Raw genomic sequence first — 27,651 nt, 5'->3', positions numbered from 1 at the left:
ACATTTTTTATCTCTGTGATTACTTTGTATCTAAGCCTCTGGAGTGGAGAATGCCCCTTTATTTCAGTTTTTGGACAGGCTTGCATTTTAGCTAATCAGAGCCCTTTTTATAAGTAAGTCCACGGGTGTGAGCACAATATTATCTATGTGTCAAACATGAACTAACACCCTCTTGCTGTCAAAACTGTCAAATGCATTGCGATAAGAGGCAGCTTAGAAATTATCATATGAGCCTACCTAGGTTTAGATTTCAACTAAGAATACCAAGAGAGCAAAGCAAATTTGATGCTAAAAAGTGTAATGGAACATTATTTAAAATTGCATGCCCTATCTGAATCATAAATGTTTAATTTTGACTAGACTGTCCCTTTAACATAAGGAAGATTACTACCTATTAATAGCTCCAGATAGCTCAACATTTTGGGAACTTCTTTGGAACCACAGCAACAGTCTTAAAAGAAAAAAAAGGAAAAAAAGAAACCCATATACAGTGTTCTTCCATTAATTTCTAGCTTGAAGAACCTTGGTGACAGAAACATGTATTTGTGAAATAAAACAGAACACGTTTCTGGATCACTTGAAGCTCCTTGGCAGTATAACAGTCAATCTATAGTGGTCCCATCCCATAACATCTAATAGGTATGGTAAGGGACATTGAAACACAGCAATAAAAAATCAGAAAAAGAAGGGTAAGGATTTTGTTGGCACTGCTATTTTGCCAAATAAAACAAAGTATTTTGGTAGGCATGAAAAGCCATTCATCATTGAATGAATGAATTATACAAGAACAGAAATATCAGATGCAGAATAACTATGTAAAACTTAATGGCTGATAATTGAAAAGTTCAGTATGGGATGGAATTGATTTGATAAACACACACATATAGTCTTATAGTTAGAAAAGCAGTGGCCAATCAACAGATCTTTTAAATGCTAAATGGCAAATAAATGTACATGTTAATAAACAGAATGTTACCAGCTCAGAGATCTGATGAATGTTTGTAGTGTTTGGTACAAGGAATGTGTTAAGCATTTCACAAAACAGCAAGTCCTTTATATATATTTTTTGTCATTATCCTGCAAAGCTTCATGCTCTAATGCATGTGTAAAAAATAATTAGTGTGTATAATCCAACAGTCGTCACACTGGAGAGTTTAATCTTTATAATATCTAAAATTATGTTAACATTCAGATGAACAGTCAGCTAGACAAATTCAGATGAATACCATGCACTGCGTTGCCCAAGACCAAAATATTAGGTCATACATTCCCTATTATGTAGAATGCTTATGAAAAATAAATACTGAACGGCTGTTTGAAACAATAAAGCAGTAAATATTGGTGCAGATTAGTAGTCAAAATAAAGTGACTGTTTTAGGGACATTCTTATTAAAAAATGGCATGTCCCAATTAATTAGAATGTGCAGAGTTTTCATCATTGACTCTAAAAAACTAAAGCCTAGATCACAAGTGGAGCACAAAATAATTAGTGTGTTAAAATTGCTCACTAACAATCAATATTGATTCTATTTTTTGCATTCATATTACCAAAAAGTATATATTTTTTTCATTCAAGCAATAGTCTAGGGTGGGCTAACATCTGCATTTTGAATAGCGTTAAATTTCTCACATAGTAGACTTGTGGTGGGGCAAGCAGTAAAATTAATTTACAATATTACTCGAGCACTAAGCTAATGATGTGCAAATAGTGGTGTTTTTCATGTAGTTTTGTTTTATACTATTAATAATAATGCTTTATTTCAGGTCTCAAAGTAAGCACAATTTTACATACAAAGGACAAGATTATGAATGGAGAGCTAACTGTTGCGAGCGAGCGCAAAGGACTTTATTGCCGGTGTTTGAGTTTGGCAGAAGTAGCATGTATATTACAAGTTGAAAGTAAACGTGTTCGCTTGAGCGCAATTTAATTTAATGTGTCTGGATAGCGCAACTCCAGAACTCTCGTTAACCATTGCGTTCAAATAAAAAGTTGCACAAAACACATTAAAAAATACATTTTAAAGTACAATTTCACTCATAATAACACTGTCTAATAAAAAGTATTAAAAAAATTGCAATGAAATATTATAAGGGCTCAAAGGTATGAGGTCTCATGTGTTGCAAAGGGCTTTAACATAAAGATACATAAATGTCTAATTATTTATTTATTTATAAAATATTTTACCAGGAAGGATACATTGAGATTTCTCTCATTTTCAAGTATGTCCTGGGTCCACAAAACATTGCATTGATACAATAGGGTACAATAAAATAAAAAAACAATCAAAATACACAATAGATGCAAAAATTTTAACATAGAACAGGTAAGAAATATATAATCAACCATGACAGGAGCATTCTGTTTTGAGATATGTAGAGAGGGATCTCTTAAAGTATATTAGGCATGGGGAAGGTTTGAAAGTGTGCGGGAGGTCATTACATAATTGTGGTGCTCTGTAGGAAAAGGAGGATCGAGCTGCTTTCTTTTTATATTGAGGCACACTAAATAATGTGCTGGTACTGGATCAGAGGTTATAGGAGGTGGGAATAGCCGGGGAGAGCATTCTGCTCAGGTAGGGTGGGAGCTTCCCAGAAAGGCTCTTAAACACAAGGCAGGAAAGATGGAGGGTGCGTTCGGATTCCAGCGTCAGCCAGTTTAGTTCTTTTAGCATGTCACAATGGTGGGTCCTGTAGTTACATTGTAGCACAAAGCGGCAGAATGAGTTATACAATATATTAAGTTTATTAAGGTGAGTTTGCGATGCAGGTGCGTATACTACGTCCCCATAATACATGATAGGCATCAGCATTTGCTGTACAATCTTTTCCTTTACTCTAGGGCTGAGGCAAGATTTGTTTCTGTACAGGGCACCTAATTTTGGATAAAGTTTAGATGCAAGTTTTTCTATGTGGAGGCCAAAAGATAGATTAGGGTCTAAGAACATACCCAAGTATTTGAAAGAGTGGACTGCGGTCAGTGTGCAATTGGATTTTGTTTTGATGCGTAGATGGGAATTTTGTAATTTGTGTAATTTAGGCCCAGTTCCAAAGATCATTGTGACAGTTTTGTCAGTGTTTAGGAAGAGTTTGTTTTTTGAGATCCACTTTTCTACCTCTGTGAACTGGTCTTGGAGCATTGCCTCAAGCTGCGGCAGATCAGATTTGTTTGCATAGATTACCGTGTCGTCTGCATACATGTGTACAGTTGAGGATTTGCAGACATAAGGCAAATCATTTATAAATAATGTGAATAGTAGAGGGCTGAGAATGGAACCTTGGAGAACACCACACGTGACTGGGAGAGGGAGGGAGGAGTCACTGTTAGAAACAGAGACATATTGTGATCGATCTGATACATATGATCTAAACCAGGTTAACGGACGATCAGCAATACCAGAGTTTTTTAGTTTGAGCAGTAGTATGTTGTGGTCCACTGTGTCAAAAGCCTTAGCAAAATCAAGGAAAATAGCTCCAGTTAGGTCTCCTTGTTCCATGCCAGTTTGGATGTCGTTGCAAACTTTTAGGAGGGCAGTTATAGTAGAGTGATTTGGTCTGAAACCTGATTGATTAGGGGTCAGATAGTTAGACAGTTGGTAATACTCGCATAATTGCGTATGGACGCATTTTTCTAAGATTTTTGACAAAACTGGGAGCAATGATATAGTGCGATAGTTAGAAACCAAGGTTAACTCCCCACTTTTATGAATAGGCACTACTCTTCCAGTTTTCCAGAGTTTGGGTATGTATCCAGATACCAAGGATTCGTTAATTAGGGTTGCGACAGGCTTTGCAATTGACGGTGCACTGAGCTTCAACAGCATTGCTGGGATTTGATCAGGTCCAGACTGTTTTTTCATTGTTAGATTATTAAGGTGTTTCTTAACGACATTGATGGGTACAGGTCTAAAATTGAACTTCTCTATATTGGGTCTTTGCTGTTTTAGTGGGGCCTGATCCACATTTGTAGCTTCAGGATGCGTGCCATTTATTAGTTTGTCAATCAGGGTGGTGGAGCATCCGACAAAATAATTTTTAAAGGCATTTGCTACTTCTAAGGGGAGTTGCAGGTTTTGGTTATTCACATTGACAGTGGAGGGTTGGGAGTGGATTGGTGGATTTTGTAAGTTATTTATGAGTTTCCAAAACTTTCTAGGGTTCAATATGTTATTGTTCAGATTTTTACAGAAATATTGTGCCTTAGCCAATTTTGTTTGTTTAGTGAATATATTTCGCCATTGTAATTATGTATGTGTATATATGTTTATATGTGTGTGCATAGAGACATATACTATATATATATATATATATATATATATATATATATATATATATATATATATATATATATATATATATATATATATATATACAGTATATGTGCATTGGAGCCCTTTGCAGTCAAGTAGCTGAAAACATTTAAAAAATTTTTTTATGCAATATTCATATTTAATAAATAGTTTAACTTTGTATTTACTGTAAATATCTCACATTCCAATGTTCTTCACATAGGGGAATATGTTCTAAGAAGTTATAAATATATATTCCTATATATATATAAATATATATCTATATATATACTGTATATATATATATATATATATATATATATATATATATATATATATATATATAGGCAAAGGTATAGATATATATATTTTTTTCAAACATCATATATATATATATATATATATACATATATATATATAAATATGTATTTAGGAATAAATAGAAAATATTCTTCTATGTGAAGAACATTGGAATGTGAAATATTTAATGTTGGGTTAGCACACTTGGTTAAACGTGATTGGGTTTGCTCAAATTGTTAGGTGTTAGTTTTTCTTTACAATTTTTTTTGCTTCATTGAAGTCTATGGGGGAATATGTTACTGTGGTTGCAATATTTTAGCTTCGTCTTTTAGTGTGCGACACACGCAGTTAACACACTGCCCTTATGATGGCAAGTGCTAATTAGTGCTAGCCACATATATGTTAATATTACAAGATGAGCATTGCGTGCTTTGTAACAGCTGGTGTAAACTTTTCCAGTAACAATAAAGTGTACCTGAATTACTGAAAAAAAAAAATTATAATTGCAAAAAAAAAGTCCAACCCCATTCTACTTCAAAGATCTTCTGTCTGATATCCACTATCTTAATCTGTTGTTTGACATAGGGGGCGATTTATCAAGCTGAGGTGGACAGGTGTCTGCCGCAGCTCGCCTCTTGTGGAATTTAGGATTGCACAGGAGCACTATTTTGCACTTGCATGCAATCCCGCCCCTGCCGCGCATAGCCAGCGCTAGCAGGGGGTGTCAATCAGCCTGATTGTACAGGATCAGGCGGATTGCAGACCTCAGCCTCAGACCAGTTATGGAGCAGTGGTCATAAGACTGCTGCTTCATAACTGCTGTTTCCAGCGATCCTGAAGGCTCACGCTGAAACAGGGGCATCAAGCTTGATAATTCGGCCACTAATGCTCTTCTTCAGCTGTTCCACTGAACACGCCAAAAAATAAAAACGTGTTTATTTAATAACGAAAATACTTTCATATACTTTACATAATACAGTGTAAATTCATGTGTAATATACCCACAATCCCCCAGCTCCTAAAGGTTTATTATTCTTGTCCTAGTTAAACTTGTGTTGCATCTAAAGAGGTTAGGTTCTAGTTGACAGTTACATGTAACTTGTTTTGCCATTCAGTACTGCATAAAAAGGTATCATTTACATTACACCTCAAATGCAGGTGACAATGCTGGTTTTAAAATTCCACCAGTGGCAGAGAAGCATTGCATCCCATATAGAGAAGTGTAGTAAAATGCCTCTTGGTAAGACTCAAACAATGATTTCAGCCCTTTATTACATTTCACAGCCAATCTCGATCGCAGCATGGATCCCTTTTTAAAATCACAATGCTTTTAACATGTGGGCCTACAGTAGAGGGGTAATAGTGAGCAATTTGTGTTGCAAGTAAAGGTTTTGATACTTAGGGCTAGATTACAGTTGGAGCACAAAACAGCATTTACACAAAGCTGTAAATTTCTCTAGCGAGATTTTTCTATTGAGAACCTTGCTCATGGAGAATTGGCATGGGAAAAAAAAAACCCAAAGGCCTGCTTGGGCTGTGATGTCATTAATTGAGGGGATATGAATACAATTTTTTTTTAATTAAAACAGACTAATTAATTAAAATGGTGACAACCATTAATGTGTTGGAAAACCACTTAGAACAGCTGCATATTACCACATCTACAATGCGCATTTGCATAAACAAAACTGGGTTATCGTATATTATCGTGAGGGGATTTTCTACGATATCGTGTTTGCGGTATACCACTTACACGCTAAAACACCCAAAGGCCTGCTTAAGCTGTGACATCATTAATTTAGGGGATATGAACACTTTTTTTTTTTAATATTAAAACAGACTAATTAATTAAAATGGTGACAACCATTAATGTGTTGGAAAACCACTTAGAACAGCTGTATATGATATTACCACATCTACCATGCACATTTGCATAAACAAAACTTAATTATAGGGTCAGCACAAGAAAGGGCAACAGTCACTTTACTTAAATTTACATATTTAGCACAGTTTACAATGATCGCTGGAGTGAGCCTAAGGTTAACACCTTGGCCATATTTTTATAGGCACATGACATTTTTTATGCTGCAGGGTATGCAGAGGGGAACAGGAATAGTGATCTCCAGCCTCAATATGCGTGTGCTGTTACGGGCCACAATGCATGTTACCATATGCACATTCTGAAACAGTAACTCAGAACATTGCTACTGAAAATAGCACACTGAGCAAACATGTTGGAGACTACTACATAAACGTGTGAGTGCATTATGATTACGTAAAAACATGGCAGATGCATTATGTAGTTTGCCAATTACGTAGACAGCAATTACGTTTTGAACCCTTTAGAAAAATTTGATTACATTGCGGATGCGAATATTACAAAATTAACATCAATAAAATGCAGAAAGATGGAAATAAATTACAACACATGTATAGAGATTTCTTTTGAGTGTGTGAACAATGTCCCAAACATATTAACATTGTGCGCACGTAAAAACGTTTATGTAATCAACCTGCTAACCTTGAATTAAGATTTTACTCTTACATTTGCTATATAGCACAAAGAAGTCACCTCTATGTAAATACATAGGCCACAACTTGGGACGGATTTTTATGTGTTTAGGGACAGTGTACTAGAATAATTGCAAACATTCTACTATATACTTATGGATTATTTTAAATAATTAAACATTATTATAGTTTAAAACATTGTATTCAAATTGCAAGATATAGCCAAATATTTTTCTTTTATTAAGAAATAGATAAACACAGCAGCTGCTTTCAAACAAACTGCAAACAAATAAAGGATGTACACTACACTGTACCTTAAGTTGTTGTCATTAAAAATGTCCCATTATTATAAACAAATAAAGACACAGATGTATTATCATTTGGAACATTTATTTAAATATTTGTGGCACTGGCATATTTTAGTTAATACACAAGAAAATAATGTTACACAACAATGTTCTCTTAGGAGTCCATAAGGGAGTGTTGTGAGTTCCACCAACACTAAAACCAAGGCAAAAATGCTGTGCCCATTCAGTTCTGCAATAGGCCATACTAGAGCCACAATATATCTACCTAATGGGATTGCGGAGAAGGGAGAAGAACCCAAATGAAAGGGATGTCAGGTGGAGTCACATCACAGATAGGGGGGTAGTTATCAAGCCGTCTACTTTTCTGGCTTCGCCGGCCCAATACGCCCGCCTAAGCTCGCCTCACATCGCCGCCGCGGACCTGAAAAAATACGCCTAAGTTATCAAATAAAGCTGTCAAAAAGCCGCGGGGCGATGACAGTTATCACTCATCCGATCTCGCTGCTCTTCGGCTTTTTCCCAGCTTTATTGCTAGCCTGTCACTAAGCACTCACACTAAACTACACTGTTCTACCCCCTATACCGGCGCCCCCGGAGCCTCCCGCAACTCAATAAAGTTACTAACCCCTAAACCGCCGCTCCTAGACCCTGCCGCAACTCTTATAAATGTATTAACCCCTAAACCGCCGCTCCTAGACCCTGCCGCAATTCTTATAAATGTATTAACCCCTAAACCGCCACTCCCGGACACCGCTGCCACCTACAGTATACCTAGTAACCCCTATCCTGCCCCCCCTACACCGTCGCCCTCTATTATAAAATTATTAACCCCTATCCTGCTGATCCCGCACCTCTCCGCAACTAAATAAATAGTTTAACCCCTAAATAGCCGCTCCCTGAACCCGCCGCAACCTATATTAAACCTATTAACCCCTATCCTGCCCCCCCTACACCGTCGCCACCTATAATAAATTTATTAACCCCTAATCTGCCCCCCACTACACCGCCGCCACTGTAATAAAATTATTAACCCCTAAACCTAAGTCTAACCCTAACGCCCCCCTAACTTAAATATTAATTAAATAAATCTAAATAAATTAACTCTTATTAACTAAATGAATCCTATTTAAAACTAAATACTTACCTTTAAAATAAACCCTAATATAGCTACAATATAAATAATAATTATATTCTAGCTATCTTAGGATTTATATTTATTTTACAGGTAACTTTGTATTTATTTTAGCTAGTTAGAATAGTTATTAAATAGTTATTAACTATTTAATAACTACCTAGCTAAAAGAAATACAAAATTACCTGTAAAATAAATCCTAACTTAAGTTACAATTAAACCTAATACTACACTATCATTAAATTAATTAAATAAACTACCTACAAATAACTACAATTAAATACAATTACATAAACTAACTAAAGTACAAAAAATAAAAAAAGCTAAGTTACAAAAAATAAAAAAATAAGTTACAAACATGTTAAAAATATTACAACAATTTTAAGCTACTTACACCTAATCTAAGCCCCCTAATAAAATAACAAACCTCCCCAAAATAAAAAAATGCCCTACCCTATTCTAAATTAAATAAATTTCAAAGCTCTTTTACCTTACCAGCCCTTAAAAGGGTTATTTGTGGGGGCATGCCCCAAAGAAAACAGCTCTTTTGCCTGTAAAAGAAAAATACAACCCCCCCCAACATTAAAACCCACCACCCACATACCCCTAATCTAACCCAAACCCCCCTTACAAAAACCGAACACTAATCCCCTGAAGATCATCCTACCTTTAGTTGTCTTCACTCAGCCGAGCCACCGATGGAACTGAAGAGGACATCCGGAGCGGAAGAAGTTAATCCTCCAGGCGCTGAAGAAATCTTCCATCCGATGAAGTCATCATCCAGGCGGCGCTGAAGAAAAGTCTTCGATCCGGCCGATGTCATCTTCAAAGAGGCGCTGAAGAGGTCTTCTATCCGGGCGAAGTCATCTTCCAAGCCGGGTCTTGAATCTTCCTTCTGCCGACGCGGAACCACTTTCTTCACCGACGGACTACGACGAATGACGGCTCCTTTAAGGGATGTCATCCAAGATGGCGTCCCCTCAATTCCGATTGGCTGATAGGATTCTATCAGCCAATCGGAATTAAGGTAGGAAAATTCTGATTGGCTGATGGAATCAGCCAATCAGATTCAAGTTCAATCCGATTGGCTGATCCAATCAGCCAATCAGATTGAGCTCACATTCTATTGGCTAATCGGAACAGCCAATAGAATGCGAGCTCAATCTGATTGGCTGATTCCATCAGCCAATCAGATTTTTCCTACCTTAATTCCGATTGACTGATAGAATCCTATCAGCCAATCGGAATTGAGGGGACGCCATCTTGGATGACGTCCCTTAAAGGAGCCGTCATTCATCGTAGTCCGTCGGTGAAGAAGGTGGTTCCGCGTCGGCGGAAGGAAGATTCAAGACCCGGCTTGGAAGATGACTTCGTCCGGATAGAAGACCTCTTCAGCGCCTCTTTGAAGATGACATGGGCCGGATCGAAGACTTTTCTTCAGCGCCGCCTGGATGATGACTTCATCGGATGGAAGATTTCTTCAGCGCCGCTTGGAGGATTAACTTCTTCCGCTCCGGATGTCCTCTTCAGTTCCATCGGTGGCTCGGCTGAGTGAAGACAACTAATGGTAGGATGATCTTCAGGGGATTAGTGTTAGGTTTTTGTAAGGGGGGTTTGGGTTAGATTAGGGGTATGTGGGTGGTGGGTTTTAATGTTGGGGGGGGTTGTATTTTTCTTTCACAGGCAAAAGAGCTGTTTTCTTTGGGGCATGCCCCCACAAATGGCCCTTTTAAGGGCTGGTAAGGTAAAAGAGCTTTGAAATTTATTTAATTTAGAATAGCGTAGGACATTTTTTTATTTTGGGGGGGTTTGTTATTTTATTAGGGGGCTTAGATTAGGTGTAAGTAGCTTAAAATTGTTGTAATATTTTTAACATGTTTGTAACTTATTTTTTTATTTTTTGTAACTTAGCTTTTTTTATTTTTTGTACTTTAGTTAGTTTATGTAATTGTATTTAATTGTAGTTATTTGTAGGTAGTTTATTTAATTAATTTAATGATAGTGTAGTATTAGGTTTAATTGTAACTTAAGTTAGGATTTATTTTACAGGTAATTTTGTATTTCTTTTAGCTAGGTAGTTATTAAATAGTTAATAACTATTTAATAACTATTCTAACTAGCTAAAATAAATACAAAGTTACCTGTAAAATAAATATAAATCCTAAGATAGCTAGAATATAATTATTAATTATATTATAGCTATCTTCGGGTTCATTTTACAGGTAAGTATTTATTTTTAAATAGGAATAATTTATTAAAGTATAGTGTAGTGTTAGGTGTAATTGTAACTTAGGTTAGGATTTATTTTACAGGTAAATTTCTCTTTATTTTAGCTAGGTAAGCTATTAAATAGTTAATAACTATTTAATAGCTATTGTACCTAGTTAAAATAAATTGAAAGGTACCTGTAAAATAAATATAAATCCTAAGATAGCTAGAATATAATTATTATTTATATTGTAGCTATATTAGGGTTTATTTTAAAGGTATGTATTTAGTTTTAAATAGGATTCATTTAGTTAATAAGAGTTAATTTATTTAGATTTATTTAATTAATATTTAAGTTAGGGGGGCGTTAGGGTTAGGGTTAGACTTAGGTTTAGGGGTTAATAATTTTATTACAGTGGCGGCGGCGTAGTGGGGGGCAGGATAGGGGTTAATAAATTTATTATAGGTGGCGACGGTGTAGGGGGGGCAGATTAGGGGTTAATAAATTTATTATAGGTGGCGACGGTGTAGGGGGGGCAGGATAGGGGTTAATACATTTAATATAGGTTGCGGCGGGTTCAGGGAGTGGCGGTTTAGGGGTTAATACATTTATTATAGTTGCGGTGGGCTCCGGGAGCGGCGGTTTAGGGGTTAATATGTATAGAGTAGCTTGCGGTGGGCTCCGGGAGCGGCGGTTTAGGGGGTAATAACTTTATTTAGTTGCGGCGGTGTAGGGGGGACAGATTAGTGGTGTTTAGACTCGGGGTACATGTTAGGGTGTTAGGTGTAGACAGCTCCCATAGAAATCAATGGGATGTCTGTCAGCAGCGAACTTGTACTTTCGCTATGGTCAGACTCCCATTGATTCCTATGGGATCCGCCGCCTCCAGGGGTGGCGGATTGAAAACCAGGTACGCTGGGCCGTAAAAGTGCAGAGCGTACCTGCTAGTTTTTTGATAACTAGCAAAAGTAGTGAGAATGTGCCGCACTTGTGTGCGGAACATCTGGAGTGACATAAGAATCGATCTGTGTCGGACTGAGTCCGGCGGATCGATGCTTACGTCACAAAATTCTACTTTTGCCGGTCTCGAGCCTTTGATAACTAAGGCGTATCAGCCTCGCCACAAATACGATGCAGAATTCCAGCGTATTTGAGGTTGACGGCTTGATAACTAGGCCCCATATTGTCAACTTGACTGCGCAGAATGAGAAATCTGTTACACAATGGAAGGTTTTAAGGAAGAAAAAATAATAAGGCAAATTTAAAAAACTTAAAGCTAAGAACATCATTGGAAAAATTAGGGGACCAAAATCTAAACAGTATGAAAAAGATTTTATGAACCTTATGAGGTTTCCGACATTTCTCAACAGATTAATATTTGTTCTGAGGACCAATCACATCCCTTTCATGTGGGTACTGTGTCCTCTTCCCATCCTGCAAATATTGAAATAAATGTACACGGCGAAGATGGCCATTGTCAAATTATGCACAAATCGTTTATTTATTTTAGACACTCTGGATTATGGCAATATTTTTCAGGACTCATTTGTGCCAGTAATCCAGATTTCCCTATACTAATATCTGATTCCTCAGTTAACTTGATAATTCCTTAACTATTTGTAATGTAAAATGTCAAACATTAACATAAAATATACAAATATAAATGTATTCACAGATAAAGAGATATATTTTTATTTGTGAATGGGAATTTTTGGTAATTAACACTTTGTTTAAAAAAAAAAAAAAAAATAGGTACATGAAACCCAACATTTTTCTTTTTCTTATTTTTTATGATTTAAATAGAAAATTTGATTTTAAACAACTTTCAAATTTACTTATTTTATCTAATTTTCTTAATTATCTTGGTATTCTTTCTTGATGGACAGATATGCACTACTGGGAGCTATCTGAAGACATCTGGTGCACCCACCAATCAGCAGCTAGCTCCTAGTAATTCATTGCAGCTCCAGTGATTACCTAGATATGCTTTTCAACTTTGGATACCAAGAGAATAAAGCAATTTAGATAATAAATGCAAATTGGAAAGTTGTTTAAAAACATAATTTATGTAAGAACTTACCTGATAAATTAATTTCTTTGATATTTGCAAGAGTCCATGAGCTAGTGACGTATGGGATATACAATCCTACCAGGAGGGGCAAAGTTTCCCAAACCTCAAAATGCACCCCTCACCACACCCACAATTCAGTTTAATGAATAGCTAAGTAGTGTGGTTATAAAATAAGGAGTAAAAAAGCATACAAAAAGAGGAATTGGAAATAAAATTGTGCTTTTATACAAAATCATCACCACCAAAAAAGGGTGGGCCTCATGGACTCTTGCCAATATGAAATAAATGAATTTATCAGGTAAGTTCTTACATAAATTATGTTTTCTTTCATGTAATTGGCAAGAGTCCATGAGCTAGTGACGTATGGTTTAGAAATACCCAAGATGTGGAAGTCCACAGAAGAGTCACTAGAAAGGGAGGGCTAAAATAAAAACAGCCATTTTCCGCTGAAAAAATTTAATCCACAAAAAATAAGTTTTTCTCATAAATAGAAAGAAAAAAAACTTAAAACATTAGCAGAAGAATCAAACTGAAACAGCTGCCTGAAGAACTTTTCTACCAAAGACTGCTTCAGAAGAAGCAAATACATCAAAATTGTAAAATTTACTAAATGTATGCAAAGAAGATCAAGTTGCTGCTTTGCAAATCTGATCAACTGAGGCTTCATTCATAAAAGCCCAAGAAGTTGAGACTGATCTAGTAGAATGAGCTGTGATCCTCTGAGGCGGGGACTGTCCCGCCTTCAAATAAGCTTTATGAATCAAAAGCTTTAACCAAGATGCCAAAGAAATGGCAGAAGCTTTCTGACCTTTCCTAGAATCAGAGAAGACAACAAATAGACTAGAAATCTTCCTGAAATCTTTAGTAGCTTCAACATAAAATTTTAAAGCTCTTACAACATCCAAAGAATGCAAAGATCTTTCAAGAGCATTCTTGGGATTAGGACACAAGGAAGGAACAAATATTTCCCTACTAATGTTGTTAGAATTCACAACCTTATTAAGAAATTTAAATGAAGTCCGCAAAACAGCCTTATCCTAATTGAAAATCAGAAAAAGAAATTCACAAGAAAGAGCAGACAATTCGGAAACTCTTCTAGCTGAAGAGATAGCCAAAAGAAACAACACTTTCCCAGAAAGTAGTTTAAAATCCAAAGAATGCATAGGCTCAAAGGAGGAGTCTGCAAAGTCTTCAAAACCAAATTAAGACTCCAAGGAGGAGAGATTGATTTAATAACAGGCTTGATATGAACCAAAGCCTGAACAAAACAGTGAATATCAGGAAGCTTAGCAATCTTTCTTTGAAATAAAACAGAAAAAGCAAAGATTTGTCCCTTCAGAGTACTTGCAGACAAAACTTTATCCAAACCATCCTGAAGAAACTAACATTCTAGGAATTCTAAAAGAATGCCAGGAGAATTTATGAGAATAACACCATAAAATATAGGTCTTCCAAACTCGATAATAAATCTTCCTAGAAACAGACTTACGAGCCTGTAGCAAAGTATTAATCACTGAGTCAGAGAAACCTCTATGACTAAGCACTAAGCGTTCAATTTCCATACCTTCAAATTTAACAATTTGAGATCCTGATGGAAAAACGGCCCTTTAGACAGAAGGTCTGGTCTTAGAGGAAGTGGCCAAGGCTGGCAACTGGACATCCGAACAAGATCCACATACCAAAACCTGTGAGGCCATGCTGGTGCTATCAGAAACACATACAATTGTTCCATAATGATCTTGGAGATCACTCTTGGAAGAACTAGAGGCAGAAAGATATAAGCAGGTTGGTAAAACCAAGCAACTGCTAAAACATCCACCAACTCTGCCTGAGGATCCCTGGACCTGGACAAGTACCTGGGAAGTTTCTTGTTTAGATGAGAAGCCATCAGATCTATTTCTGGAAGACCCCACATCTGTACAATCTGACAAAATGAATCTGGATGGAGAGACGACTCTTCCGGATGTAAGATCTGACAGCTGAGATAATTTGCTTCCCAATTGTCTACACCTGGGATATGCACCGCAGAAATTAGACAAGAGCTGGATTCTGCCCAAGAAAGCATCCGAGATACTTCTTTCATAGCTAGAGGACTGCGAGTCCCATCCTGATGATTTACATATGCCACAGTTGTGATATTGTCCATCTGAAAACAAATGAATGGTTCTCTCTTTAATAGAGGCAAAACCCGAAGAGCTCTGAAAATAGCACAGAATTCTAAAATATTGATTGGTAACCTCACCTCTTGAGGTTTCCAAACCCCTTGGGCTGTCAGAGATCCCCAGACAGCTCCCCAACCTGAAAGACTTGGATCTGTTGTGATCACAGTCCAGGTAGGATGAACAAAAGAGGCCCCCTGAATTAAACGATGATGATCTAACCACCAAGTCAGAGAGAGTTGAATGTTGGGATTTAAGTATATCAATTGTGATATCTGAGTATAATCCCTGCACCATTGATTCAGCATACAAAGCTGTAGAGGTCTCATGTGAAAACGAGCAAAGGGGATCGCATCCAATGCTGCAGTCATAAGACCTAAAACTTCCATGCACATAGCCACTGAAGGGAATGATTGAGACTGAAGGTTTTGACAAGCTGAAACCAATTTCTTTTGTCTCTTGTCTGTTAAGGACAGAGTCATGGACACTGAATCTATCTGGAAACCTTAAAAGGTGACCCTTGTCTGAGGAATCAAGAAACTCTTTGGTAAATTGATCCTCCAACCATGTCTTTGAAGAAACAACACTAGTTGATTCATGTGAGATTTGGCTAAATGTAAAGACTGAGCTAGTACCAAATAAGGAAACACCGCAATACCCTGTTCTCTGATTACAGATAGAAGGGCACGAGAACCTTTGAAAAGATCCTTGGAGCTGTTGCTAGGCCAAATAGAAGAGCGACAAATTGTTAATGCTTATCTAGAAAAGAGAATCTCAGAAACCGAGAGTGATCTGGATGAATCGGAATGTGAAGATATGCATCCTGTAAGTCTATCAGGGACATATAATGACCTTGCTGAACAAAAGGCAAAATAGTCCTCATAGTAACCATCTTGAAAGTTGGAACTCTTATGAAACAAATCAAAAACTTCAGATCCAGAACTGGCCTGAAATAATTTTCTTTCTTTGGGACAATGAATAGATTTGAATAAAACCCCAGACCCTGTTCCTGAAATGGACCTGGTATTATTACCCCTGAAAGCTCTAGATCTGAAAAACACTTCAGAAAAGCCTGAGCCTTCACCGGATTTGCTGGAATGTGAGAGAGAAAGAATCTTCTCACAGGAGGTCTTACTCTGCAACCTACAGTATTTGATACCCTTGAGAGACAATACTCTGAATAGACTGATTTTGAACAGAATCTCCCCAAATGTCTTGGAATATTTCAATCTGCCCCCACCAGCTGAAGTGGATTGAGGGCCGCACCTTCATGCAGACTTGGGGGCTGGCTTTGGTTTCTTAAAAGGCTTGGATTTATTCCAATTTGAAGAAGGTTTCCAATTGGAACCAGAGTCTTTAGGGGAAGGATTAGTTTTCTGTTCCTTGTTCTGTCGAAAAGAACAAAAACAATTAGAAGCTTTAGATTTACCATTAGATCTTTTATCCTGATACAAAAAAACTCCCTTTCTCCCCAGTGATAGTTGAAATAATTGAATCCAACTGAGAATCAAATACATTTTTACCTTGGAAAGAAAGAGTTAGTAATCTAGACTTAGATATCATGTCAGCATTCCAATTTTTGAGCCATAAAGGTTTTCTAGCTAAAATAGCTAAAGACATAGATTTAACATCAATGTTGATGATATAAAAAATAGCATCACGAGGGGGGCGGAGTTGGTGACGGCTAAGATGGCCACATGAGTCCTCAGCGCCGTGTTAGTGGAAAACAGAAAGGGGCAAAAATGTACATAAATCCCCACTACAGAAGGAGATTTGAGTACTAGTAAGCACCAGAATTCCTGCTGATCGGAACAATGCTACTTGTTGATCCGGAGGCGCTCACTGCGCTCAATAATGCTACTTAGACACGGACGCCATTACCTTCCATGATATCGACATCATGCAACATAATGGAGCATTCCCAGCATAGCAGTCACACTAAGCAGTATACTAACTCGGGGGAATCCCGAGAGTGCCGAGAAGGGACTTAGATTACTGAGAGATTGTATGCTCCTATCTGGCATAACCACGCTAACGATCTGATATCAATTTTTATTGGGTCTCTATAAAAGCACTCAGTTTAGGGTGGAGGAGCCGGCCAAGAAACAGCATGGCCGCACCAAAGTGAGCCCCGGGCAAATGTAAGCTAAAAGAACTCACTCAAGGGGGCTGGGACAGCCCTCTGCATAGCTATCTCTCTGCACACCATCCAAGCTCATTATGAATCATCCAGGGAAGTCATTGATAGCGGGTCTCAGGACAGTGGATCTACTGCTCCATTCTGGCATAATAGTAAGCCAGACCAGCATCTATATTTTGATAGCCACAGCTCGCAGTGCACAGACGCCCCTGCTAGATCTAGATCAGAAGGGTCAATCTAACTCCACAGTCGCGATCACTACCCTGATGCCTAAGTAGCAAAAACATGAGACATAGGACGTGAGAACAGCAGTGACCTCACAACTTCCGACTAAGGCAGGAAAAGAACTTCCCCACAAAAGTCACGACTTGCAGCCATATCTCCAAGGATGCTGGGAACTCTTGATAAGCATCACAGTTATTGCCAACATTACCACACTTATACCGGCACAGACCCTTGGCCCGAAAATCACTCCTCAGCTTTATAAACATGATAAACCAATAATGAAATATGCATTGCACCTGAACTATTATGAAGTAAGATAAACACAGTTACTAAGTATCACAGCAAGCCCTGATGGGCTTACTGCTGTAAGTTGGAAAAGTGTATGGTTAAGTAACCTTTTATCCCGAGACTCATATTATCACTTTTAGAGAGCTGACTGCCTGACATGCTTGTCTAAAAATCTAAGTTTGCATATAGGTTGCTAGATACAAGTTCCATATTATTTCCTTTTTTTTTTAAATTTATTTTATCTGTAATTCCAACCTGTTTTACATGCATATTTATGTTTATGCTAGGATACACATGTGCAACACTGCAGATTAATAGTTACACATGCTGGTTATGAAAGGCAACCAGTACTGAAAGTTATTGCTAAACTTGAGGCTCCCACAGAAAATGCTAGCGATATATCAGTACAATAAGTCCCCTCTTTAGCCCAGGGATGACCGGCATATAGCGGCCACTATTAGTTCCTGCACGCTAATATCTCAGTCTGCAGCTCTATATGCACGTTTTTAGATTCACTGAGCGCCAATTTCTGCACATTAAAGATGACCTCAAACATTGCTAACGCGCTGGTCCAATTTAGGTACTGTGGGTGCTAGGTCCTGTGTATGCTAAGTCCTGGGTATGCTAGGTACTGTATGTGCAAGGTACTGTATGTGTTGGGTACTGTATACGCTAGGTACTATTTGTGCTGGGTACTGTATGTGCTAGGATTTGTATGTGCTGGGTACTGTATGTGCTAGGTACTGTATGTGCTGGGTGTACGGTATGTGCTAGGTACTGTATGTGCTGGGTACTGTATGTGCTGGGTACTGTATGTGCTAGGTACTGTATGTGCTGTGTATTGTATGTGCTGGGTACGGTCTGAGATAGGTATGGTTTGTGCTAAGTATGGTTTGTGCTAGGTATTGTCTGTGCTAGGTATTTTCTGTGCTAGGCGCGGAGTGTGCTAGGCACTGTTTGTGCCAGGCGCTGTTTGTGCTTTGCGCTGTTTGTGCTGGGAGCTGTTTGTGCTGGGAGCTGTTTGCACTAGGTGCTGTTTGCGCTAGGTGCTGTTTGAGCTAGGTGCTGTTTGGGCTGGGTGCTGTTTGCGCTGAGAGCTGTTTGTGCTGTTTGCACTGGGTGCTGTTCGTGCTAGGTGCTGTTTGTGCTGGGTGCTGTTTGTGCCTGCTGGGTGCTGTTTGTGCTGGGTGCTGTTTGTACTAGGTGCTGTTTGTGCCTGCTGGGTGCTGTTTGTGCCTGCTAGGTGCTACTTGTGCCTGCTAGGTGCTGTTTGTGCCTGCTAGGTACTGTGTGTGCTAGGTCCTGGGTATGTTAGGTACTGTATGTGCTAGGCACTGTATGTGATAGGTACTGTATGTGATAGGTACTGAATGAGTTAGATATTGTATACGATAGGTACTATATGTGTTAGGTACTGTATATGCTGGGTATTGTATGTGCTAGGTACTGTATGTGCTAGGTACATTATGTGCCAGGTACTGTATGTGCTAGCCTAGGTACTGTATGTGCTAGGCACTGTATGTGCTGGGTACTGTATGTGCTAGGTACTATATGTGTTAGGTACTGTATGTGTTAGGTACTGTATGTGTTAGGTACTGTATGTGCCAGGTACGGTATGTGCTAGGTACGGTATGTGCTAGGTACGTTATGTGCCAGGTACTGTATGTGCTAGCCTAGGTACTGTATGTGCTAGGTACTGTATGTGCTGGGTACTGTATGTGATAGGTACCATATGTGCTAGGTACTATATGTGTTAGGTACTGTATGTGTTAGGTACTGTATGTGCCAGGTACTGTATGTGCTAGGTACTGTATGTGCTAGGTACGGTATGTGCTGGGTACGGTATGTGCTGGGTACGGTATGTGCTGGGTACGGTATGCGCTGGGTATGGTCAGTGTTAGGTACGATTGGTGCTAGGTACAGTCGGTGCTATATATGGACGGTGCTATGTATGGTATGTGCTAGGTACTATATACGCTAGGTTTTGAGTGTGTTAGATGCTATGTGTGCTAGGTACTATGGGTGCTAGATACTGTGTGTGCTAGATACTATGTGTGCTAGGTACTGTGGGTGCTAGGTACTGCGTGTGCTAGGTACTGCGTGTGCTAGATACTGCGTGTGCTGAGTACTGCGTGGGCTAGGTACTACATGGGCTAGGCACTGCGTAAGGCTAGGTACTGCGTGTGCTAGGTACTGCATATGACAGGTGATGCGTGTGCTTAGTACTATATATGCTAGGTATTATATATTTTGGATACTGTGTGTGCTAGGTACTGTGTGTGCTAGGTTCTGAATGGGCTAGGTACTGGGTGTGTTAGGTATTACGTGTGCCAGGTACTGTTGTCCTGGGTACAGTGTGTATTACGTAAGGTGCGTGCTAGGTACAGTCTCAAGATCCCTTAGTGACCTCCCATTAAATATTATCTCCTCTTTCATGTTGCTATGTTCAGTTATTTTAGATTATATTCTTAGCATGCTGAGAGATTGTTATAATATTATATATATCTGGAATTTAATCTTCTCATCCTGGAGCACAAAAGTTTTTTGTTATAAGAGCCGCTAGTTATTTATTTCACAGGTCCCTTACACTGGCTATTTGAAAATTGAACTTAATTTACACGCACTAGCTCCCTCCTCCCACATTCACATTTAGAGCCCACCCCAGGGTTCAATTTAGGTGAACTATTTTCACCCCAAATTCCCTCATTAGGTGAACTATTTTCACCCCAAATTCCCTCATTTTACCCACTCTTCCTTTAGGATCCACTTCCCCAAAAATATTGCATTAGACCTATCTTGGTTTCATTTTTATGACTAACTGGTCATTTACACCCTAGTTTGACCTTGGGGGTGAAGGTATCCTATATATTAATTTTGTATGTATTCAAGGGACCTGTGGGTCCTACTCAGTGTTTTACTTTGTTTATCTGCGTGCATTTACACATTATTACAGTATTGTACCTTGTTTGAGTCTTTTAGAGAAGGGGTCCTGCGTGCCCCCAATTGTTATTTCTAATTCGAAAACCAAATAAAAATGTATTTAAAGAAAAAAAAAAAATAGCATCACAGATAAAATGATTAGCATGTTGAAGCAAATGAACAATGCTAGACAAATCAGGATCTGTTTCCTGTTGCGCTAAGCTTTCCAACCAAAAGGTTGATGCAGCCGCAACATCAGCCATAGCAATGGCAGACCTGAGAAGATAGCCAGAATATAAATAAGCTTTCCTTAGTTAAGATTCAAGTTTCCTACCTAAAGGATCTTTAAAAGATGTACTGTCTTCCATAGGAATAGTAGTACGTTTGGCAAGAGTAGAAATAGCCCCATCAACTTTTGGGACTTTTTTCCCAAAACTCTAATCTAGCCGCTGGCAAAGGGTACAACCTTTTAAACCTAGAAGAAGGAATGAAAGAAGTACCAGGCTTAATCACATCAGAAATAGCATCAGGAACTTGAAAAACCTCAGGAGTAACCACAGGAGGTTTATAAACAGAATTTAAATGTTTACTAGTTTTGATATCAAGAGGACTAGACTCCTCAATATCCAAAGTAACCAACACTTCTTTTAACAAGGAACGCATATACTCAATCTTGAAAAGATAAGTAGATTTGTCAGTGCCAATGTCTGAGATAGGATCTTCTGAATCAGAGAGATCCTCATCAGAGTAGGATATTTCAGTATGTTGTCGGTCATTAGAAATTTCATACATTTTATGAGAAGTTTTAAAAGACCTTTTACGTTTATTAGAAGGCGGGAATAGCAGACAAAGGCTTCTGTATCGCATCAGCAATATAATTTTTCATATCAACAGGGATATCATGTACATTAGATGTTGAAGGAACAACAGAAACTGTATTAGTACTGATGGAAACGTTTTCTGCGTGCAAAAGCTTATCATGACAACTGTTACATACTACAGCTGGAGATATAATCTCAGCTAATTTACGACAGATACACTTAACTTTGGTAGAACTGTGATCAGGCAGCAGGGTTCCAACAGTTGCTTCTGAGACAGGATCAGATTGAGACATCTTGTAAAATGTAAACGATAAAACAACATTAAAGCATATTTTACAATTTCCTTATATGGCAGTTTCAGGAACGGGAAAAAATGCAAACAGCATAGCCCTCTGAGCATAGAAGCAAGAGGCATATAGTAAGTGGGGTGAAAAATGAAGTAAATTTTTTTGGTGCCAAGTATGACGCAAGACGCAAAAGGAAGTTGATTTTTTTTTTTTGGCACCAAAAGAAGTTGATTGTTTTTTTTTGGCGCCAACAACATCCGGAAGTGACGCAACTCGCATCATAACAGACGCAACCTCGTGCAAGGAAACCTGGCGTCAACTAAGACGCCGGAAATGATGAACTTGCGTCATCAAAGATGTACCTTCGCGCCAAAAAATTATTGCACCAAGAATGACGCAATAAATAACAGCATTTTGCACCCTCGCAAACCTAATTTTGCCCACGAAATTAAAAGAAAAAACAGTCAATTTGAAAAAAGGACTATACCCCAGGTAAGACAAATAACTTCCTAAACATGCTTCCCAAACTGAAACTGACAGTCTGCAAAAGAAAATATACATAGACCTGACTCATGGCAAAAATAAATAAAATACATATATTTAAAACTTTATATTAATACATAAAGCACCAAACCATAGCTGAAATAGTCTTAAATAAGATAAAAACATAGTTGCCGAAAGACACCCATCCACATATAGCAGATAGTCAAACCAGTACTGAAACAGTATCAGTAGATGTAATGGAATATGAGAGTATATCGTCAATCTGAAAAGGGAGGTAGAAGATGAATCTCTACGACCGATAACAGAGAACCTTTGAAAGATTTCCCTTGAGGAAAACCATAAAATCAGTAGGCGATACTTCCTTCACATCCCTCTGACAAACACTATACTCTGAGAGGAACTGGGCTTCAAAATGCTTAGAAGCGCTTATCATAGAAGAAATCATAGAAATCTAGCACAAACTTACTTTACCACCTCCATAGGAGGCAAAGTTTGTAAAACTGAATTGTGGGTGTGGTGAGGGGTGTATTTATAGGCATTTTGAGGTTTGGGAAACTTTGCCCCTCCTGGTAGGATTGTATATCCCATACGTCACTAGCTCATGGACTCTTGCCAATTACATGAAAGAAATCACATGTTCTGTCTAAATCATGAAAGACATTTTTTGGGTTTCATGTCCCTTTAAATAAGTGAAAGCATCTTAACAGAAAGAAAAAATAAAGGATGAAGATGTGCAAAATATTAACTATTAATAACAGCTATATCCTACTACCTATCAACTACTTACTTTTAACTATTTATAATTCTAACCTCATAACTATTAATTATTTTTTAATAACTTTTACAAATCTTACCTAATAAGTATTAACCATTTATTATTAACTATGAACTACTTACTTTTAACTCTTAACTAATTACTAATATCTATGAACTACTAGCTAATCTATACAACCTATAGCCTTCTAATAACTAATAATTTTAGGGTACTTTTCCATTATCGGACTGTCACTGCCAGCAAACAGCATTCTAGATTTTTTTTGTCCATTATTGCCAATAATTGGGGGATTCAAGGGGGCGAAGCTTCAATCTACGAGTTTCACTTGTGTCGGGCGTCAGAGAATTCGTGCAGAGCACTGCTGATCCTCTGGCATCCACCCCAAGTGAAACTCATGGATTAACGCTTCGACCCCCTTTAATTTTCCAGGGGAGGCAACAAAGAGAGGGGAGATAGGGGAATTTCAGCTTCTACTGTACTTTGGAAATAACGCAACAAACTACATTGTGCCAGAGTGGTGCTCCTAACATATTTCTAATTGCATGTCACTCATTTGCAAAACAATTTTTCATGAGGTTATTATTAACCCTTTCAAAGAATGTCAGAACTGCAATGTATAATAAGGAGAAATATTATTTGCAGACATCATACTTCAGATTTTACTTTTTTTTTGAGAAAATCAAAGTCGAAGATCAACCTTTTGACTAGGCACAAGTGTCTGATGTAAAAGGCAATTTTAAAGACTATTAAAAATACTTACCTTAATGCGCACTGGAGAGCGTGCTAACCTGATCCTCTTGCCAGAGTCACAGCAAGTGTTAAGCCGGCTGTTAGCACGGCCCTGAATATTCAGAACGAAAATTATGGCAGAAATGAAAATTTCTTGGCTGCACATCTCTAATAGGGATTCTTAACGCACCTTTGGGGTTAGCACAGTTGATTTAGCGAAGTTTCGGGTTTGTGAGCAAGCGCTAAAAAGGCTTTCTTTTGCATACCCCATAGAAGTCTCTGGGGAAAGGGAATTAGCGTGGTTTGCGATATTCGTAGTCCTGAAGTTAGAGCACCTGAGTCTTTAGCTTGTGCGCTAACTTTTTACTTTCAACTTGTAATACCAGCGCTAACCCGACATCACCAAATTTTTGCCTTAAGTGCAGTTAGTACTCATGAGTGATAAAAAAAATTAGCACGCCACTTGTAATTTAGGCCTCATTTTTATGCAGATCTATTGTGATGCAGTGAATAATTTCTAATACATTAATGTCCCATTAAAAGTAATTTAAACGTCTGTGTACCCTCACTGTTGTCTGCTTCACATGCAGAGGGGCTTAGTGAATCTACTTTACGAATACTTCCCACATTAGTAGTTCTCTGTAAATTTGATAAGATTATCATTTAACAGTTTTGATGCTGCAACCCAGTTGCAGGTTATTTGCAAGTAGCAATTATTCACACAATTATAGTTCAGTTATTAATTCATTTTTCAACTGTGACTCAAAACATATATCAACAGAACATGAAAATATTTTTCATTAAAATATCACTTTTTTCATTGCTAATGAGAAGTGTAATCAGACTCATTAAGAGATGTCTTCTCACATTTAAAGCTTTGTTGAACACGAGGGATTAGACAATTAATTATTTGTGCTATAAGGGGAAACCATGCAGAGGAATTTCCTCATAAAGTGACAGATGTGAAATTTGACATTTTTGAAAATAAACATTTTTGAAAATCTGAACAATGATAAATCAGATCTATGCATAAATGGTTGCTAATTCTCAACAAAGTGAAATCATAAGGTTTTAATGAGTTTAACAAATTGCAAAACGTATGTGATTTTAAAGAGACAGAAATGTATTTTTCAATGCACTTTTATTAATTTATATTTAATTATTACATAGTTACATAGTAATATAGGTTGAAAAAAGACCATCAAGCTCAACTTTTCACATATTCCTGATACTACTATTGATCAAAAAAAAAAAAAAATGAAGCAATTTCCAATTGTGCCTCAAAAAATTCCATGTTGACTCTAAGGGGTAGATTAAAAAAGCAGCGGAAGCTGCTATCTACCCCGCTGCTCCTTAATTTCTCTGCCACCTTTTAGGTGACGGACTGCAATCATCCCCGATCAGATACGATTGGGATGATTGACACCCCCTGCTAGCGGCCGATTGGCTGTGAATGTGCAAGGGGGCGGCATTGCACATGCAGTTCACTAGAAATGCATGCGCAATGTTAAATGCTGACAGTGATGTCGGGCGGACATGATTCACTAAAGCGAATCATGTTCTTCCGACATATGATAAATTGGCCCCTAAGTGGCAATCAGATTTCTCCTTGGATCAATAATAATACAATAATGTAATACATACAGTACTAGTATATCATGTAAAAATCATCTAGACCTTTATTAATTAATTTAATTTATTTGTTCAATGGATGACCTCTTGTGCAGTTCACACAGGTAAACTGAGCATCCTTATATGGGCTCTGTATATATTTGTATTATATAATCATATCCCCTCAGGGCCACCTCTTTTTCCATTGTAAATACAATTAAAGTGATAGTAAACTTTCCCCTTTATATAAACAGATCTAGAATGTTAGCGAAAATTTAGATGGCGTTTAATTCATCGGCTGCAATGAAGATGCGCGTTAACTTAACTTAATCTAATACCCTTTGCTCCAGCAGCCCACAATTTAGACAGAATTAGCAATTTTAAACAACTTTGCTTTTTTTTTTCTCTTGATATCCTTTGTTTAAAGGCATATAGGCAGACGCAGCAAGCCTTGCGCTGAATATGTATGCACCATAAATCCCTGGAAGTCTTAACAAACACCTAAAGCATGCGCAATATCTACTTGTCAACCGCTATCCCCCCACTGCAATAACTAAATAAAATGTACTAGCCCGTAATCTGCTAACCCCCACATTGCAAAGTACCTAATATGTGGCTAAATTATGAGTTTTGTGGTACAGCTATACCGCTGAAAAATTGGCCATTGCACGTGGAATGGAAGGGTAACACATATTATGAGTCGCGGCGGTATAGCTACACCGCACGCATTTTAGCCTGTAACGCAACGTCAATTTCGCACTCAAAATTATGTTTGAGTGCGTGATTTTCCATAGTTCCATATTACAGGTTGTGCGGTCCGGCTAAAATGCTTGTGTTACACAAGCCATTTCGTGATCTTAGACCAGTAGTTATCGATTTTGTGAAAATGTTACAAAGTACACTAACACCCATAGACTACCTATTAACCCATAAACCGCTACCCTCCCGCATCGCAAATACTATATTAAACCTATTAACCCCTAATCCTCCAGCCCCCCACATCACCAACACTATATAAACCTATTAACCCCTAAACCACCGGCCCCCCACATCTCTAACACTAAATAAATCTAGTACTCCTAAACCGCCGGCCCTCCACATCGCAACTAATAAACGAAACCTATTAACCCCTAAACAACCAAACCCACACATCTCAACTAATAAACTAAACCTATTAACCCCTAAACCGCCAGCCCCCCACATCGTAACTAATAAACTAAACTTATTAACCCCTAATCTGCCAGCCCCCCCACATTATAACTAATAAACTAAACCTATTAACCCCTAAACTGATGGCCCCCCACATCACAAAACACTAAATTAAACTATTAACCCCTAAACCACCAGCCCCCCACATTGCAACTAATAAACTAAACCTATTAACCACTAAACTGCCAGCCCCCCACATCGTAACTAATAAACTAAACCTATTAACCCCTAAACTGACGGCCCCCCACATTCCAAAACACTAAATTAAACTATTAACTCCTAAATCTAACACCCCCTAACTTTAAATTATAACTATCTTTAAATATGGGATACCTTGCATTCCTATTGGCTGACATTTTCAAATCAGCCAATAGGATGAGAGCTACTGAAATCCTATTGGTTGATTTGAACAGTCAATAGGATTTCAGTAGCTCTCGTCCTATTGGCTGATTTGAAAATTTCAGCCAATGGGAATGCAAGGTACCCCATTTTTAAACGGTTACCATGCATTCAAGCGATGTTCCACGCCTCCACAGCTCCGTGACACTGGGATGAAGAAGGAAGATGGCCCCACGGTGGACGAAGATGTCGCCTCCTGGATGAAGATGTATCTCCGGATTTCGGGAACCGTGAGTAGATTTTATGGGGTTAGTGTTAGGTTTTATTTTAATTTTTTAGGGTGTTTTTTTTTTTTAAGATTAGGGATGGGCACTGTAAAAGAGCTGAATACCCTTTTAAGGACAGTAAAAGAGCTGAATGCCCTTTTTAGGACAGTAAAAGAGCTGAATGCCCTTTTAAGGGCAATGCCCATACAAATGCCCCTTTAGGGGCAATGGGTAGTTTAGGATTTTTTAGACTTAGTTTTTTTATTTTGAGGGGTTGATTGGGTGGGGGGTTTCTACTTTTAGGGGGAACTTTGTAATATTTTGAGGTAAAAGAGCTTTTTAACTTGGGCAATGTCCTACAAAAGGCCCTTTTAAGGGCTATTGGTAGTATATTGTAGGTTAGGGGGTGTTTTTATTTTTTGGGGGGCTTTTTATTTTTATAGGGCTATTAGATTAGGTGTAATTGTTTTTATTTTTGATTATTTTGTTTATTATTTTTTGTAATCTTAGAGTTTTTTTATTTTTCGTAATTTTAGTGTTTATTATTTTTTGTAATGTTAGA

The sequence above is a fragment of the Bombina bombina genome, chromosome 1 (assembly GCF_027579735.1).
Source record: "Bombina bombina isolate aBomBom1 chromosome 1, aBomBom1.pri, whole genome shotgun sequence".
In the NCBI taxonomy this organism is placed as follows: domain Eukaryota; kingdom Metazoa; phylum Chordata; class Amphibia; order Anura; family Bombinatoridae; genus Bombina; species Bombina bombina.
This window is presented reverse-complemented; position numbering follows the sequence as displayed.